Source organism: Trachymyrmex septentrionalis, unplaced genomic scaffold (genome assembly GCF_001594115.1).
Source record: "Trachymyrmex septentrionalis isolate Tsep2-gDNA-1 unplaced genomic scaffold, Tsep1.0 scaffold6, whole genome shotgun sequence".
NCBI lineage: Eukaryota > Metazoa > Arthropoda > Insecta > Hymenoptera > Formicidae > Trachymyrmex > Trachymyrmex septentrionalis.
The window spans coordinates 3,309,794-3,312,986 of record NW_017305778.1 but is presented as its reverse complement, the minus strand read 5'-3'; the positions used below and the strand labels follow the sequence as shown (position 1 = coordinate 3,312,986).

The 3,193-nt window shown below is 27.2% G+C and overlaps 1 protein-coding gene across 3 annotated transcripts in view; it reads right to left on the bottom strand.

The window, feature by feature from the left end:
• Positions 1-3,193, bottom strand: part of LOC108752303 (atrial natriuretic peptide receptor 1-like) — a 112,265-nt gene that overhangs the window by 69,640 nt on the left and 39,432 nt on the right. The window lies entirely within an intron of this gene.

Sequence of the window (3,193 nt, the reverse complement as noted above, 5' to 3'; positions counted from 1 at the left end):
AGAAAAGATATTTTATGTTAATGTAATATATTAGAAAAAAAATAATATTAATATAAACTGTGTATTATTAATATTCACATATAAAATTTACTATAATAATGTACATATTAATTGTAAAATAATTAGTTATAAAACACAATATGCATAAAAACATGCATTTAGCAAACTCTATACTTGCATATATGATAATCAACAAAATATTTGATAAATATTCATTTTAATGAAATTATTATATGTATACAATATACACACTATATAAAGTACTCAATATACACACTATATAAAGTAAATATTTTCACATCATAATAAACTATAACAGAAGCGTATATTTTGCAGCAATAACGCTAAATGTTATTGCACAATATATGAAAATTAATATTCAATTTACAGATATCCCGTTATTAGATTGCCTTTCGGATATTATTTTTAGCACAATTGTGAGAACTCGAGACAACACGGAACTGAATCATCATTCTTTTCGTAAACCAGATAACGATAAAAATTTAAATCTCCTCTCCTTTCTTTGACAGACACAATGGAACTTTGAGAATTCCAATCTATTTATGGTATTCGCTAGTAATTAAACGTAGATCGATGACGACGTGCTACATCATTTCAAGTTAATGTCGACTTCTCGAAAATCGAATGATGTCGGCGTCTCGATCAACCACAAATTCCTTACAGCGTTTCAAGAGTTTGTCACAATCGAACGCGCAATTATTAGAATTTACTACGATGATGGTGACAATAATGATTAAAAAATCGATTAAACAATAATGAATTATTGACGATTGTAATTTATTTAAAAATTTGGATATAATCTATAGAAAATATGAAATACATTAAAAGGAGGTTCTACTTTAGAGGATAAAAAAATCAAATTTTTTTTACATTTTTTGCATCTTTAAAGTGTGTAGAATATGCCTGTAAAAGGATTTTGCAATATTCAAAATTTTAAAGCAATTTATGACTTGTTGAATTGAATTTTCGATTGAAAATCAAACAAAACAAGCAAGAATCGAAAGAAGAAGGGCTCAAATGCAGCAAAATTTGTTCTTCGAACAGGAGAAGAAATTGACTTTTCCAAAAAATAGATAATTTTTATGGGGCCATGAACTTAAAAATGCCATAAATTTTCCGAAATAACTATTTCTTTGAACAGATTGAAAGTGAAAAGAAGTTCGTAAAAATTGACATTTAATTTTAAATGACTGCTATTCTGCAAATTTAAAAATTTTTCAAATAAAATGAGATTCATGGCACCACAAATTTAATACATTTTAATAATTGTATTGATTTATTTGTCTCAGATAACTCAGACTGTCGACAGTCGAGATTTTTCGTCAATTGGCCACGTACGCTCTAATGTACTCGTAGGCTACAGTCGTAATTTTCTACATTTCTAAAAATAAAAATTTTGTCTCGTATATTGAAAAATTAAACATAATAAGATTAATGCAAAAAGCATTATTTTGGTTTCTCTTTCCTTTTTTTGATGAAAAAAATAGGTAAAAAATACATAAATTTTGAACCTCTAGACTAGAACCTCCTCTTAAGTATATAGATATAAGATTTTATTTTTGACTCTCTTCCTATTTTTATTTTTATTTTTATAAGATTATTCTTCATACAAACATATTTCAAAGAATTTTATTTAAAAAAATAAAAGATGCGAATTTTTTGTTTAATTTCTTATGCCCATTAATTTATCTATTTTGAAATGCAATCATTTCTCTTACTCTTTGTAGAATAATTTCAATTGTGAAAAAAAGTAAGAACAGTCTTTTTCTTTATATTACAATCAATAAATCATTATTCAGTATTTAGGTCGAAAATATTTGCTTTTTATCTTGTTGGAAATTATAAGTGGTGCATATGCAAATAGCATCAAATCGAAAACATACTTTGTAGCTTGTTTTATTTCTATTGAGGATAAGTCTACCGCATGAACTTTGTGTAATGCGATTTAACGGACGCGTCGAAAGCGATGAGAAATGAGCACGGAGGAATTTTCAAGATGCAGCTTCTCTCGTACGAATCATCAGTGCAATATTGTAAGAGAAAACTGCTCGTCATAAAACGTGATTTCGATAAATGTCTCGAGATTTATGACATAACTTGGTTATTGCAACACAGCGTTCGAGTACGTTAAATTAATTAATTGCACACAAGAACTTTCTGTTTGGTTACTCTTGCGACATATTTAATTTTCGAAATATTTATGATTTTATATTATTGATTAATTACATTGTAATTATGAAACATACGAGCAATGTGCTTGAATGTGCGTCGTCTTATTCAGAAGCAATGCCGATGAAAGCTTCTCATCGATCTTCTGCCAATTGTACGTCATCCACAGGGATGAAGTTGTTAATGGAAATTTATTTAATGTTGGATAACACGTGTAAACTTAGTTGACAAGTTTGAAGTGTCAAACGCGATCAATGAATGAAAGGCACGGGGTACACTCGTATATGCAAACTTCATAAACGATATCAGTTAAATGACGATGTCGAAGTTCACTGTTCTATTAGACTATCATGCCCGGTTTCATAATGCAACGTCCTTTAACGGTATTAAACGCTAAACGTTACACGCCATATCGACTTTGATAAAAGCTGATCGATATAAAATCTGCATGAAGCAGAAAGTACAATATAAAATTATTTAAGGTATTTTTAATAGATTTTATATTAGATATATGATAAATGTAATAAGAAATATAGAGACCCCAAAATTAATATAAAAGTCTCTGCATAAATTATAAAATAATATAAGAGGAAAAAAGAGAGATTTGTCTGAAATATATAATAAATCCTCCGAAAGAGAAATCTTAAAAATCCTATTATACGTATAATAATTTTTTAACTTTTTAAAAGAATTTATTCCATTAAACTTTACATAAATTTTTCTCTTTTTTCTATCACATTTAATTTACAAAATCACATTTATTAATATTCTGACTCTTTTCTAACTCTTTTTTAATAAATATGTGTTTTTTATATGAATACCCTGAATATATTTTTAGATCATATCATATTTTAATATTTCATGCATGTAGGAAAAATTCCATTCCCATTGTAAATAAAAATGTGATATGGACTTTTTCATCTAGTTAAAAATAGATTAGTTTGTCAGAATTTATCACGCGTGTAAATTTAAATTAACCTACATCTCTAATAATAAACTCACT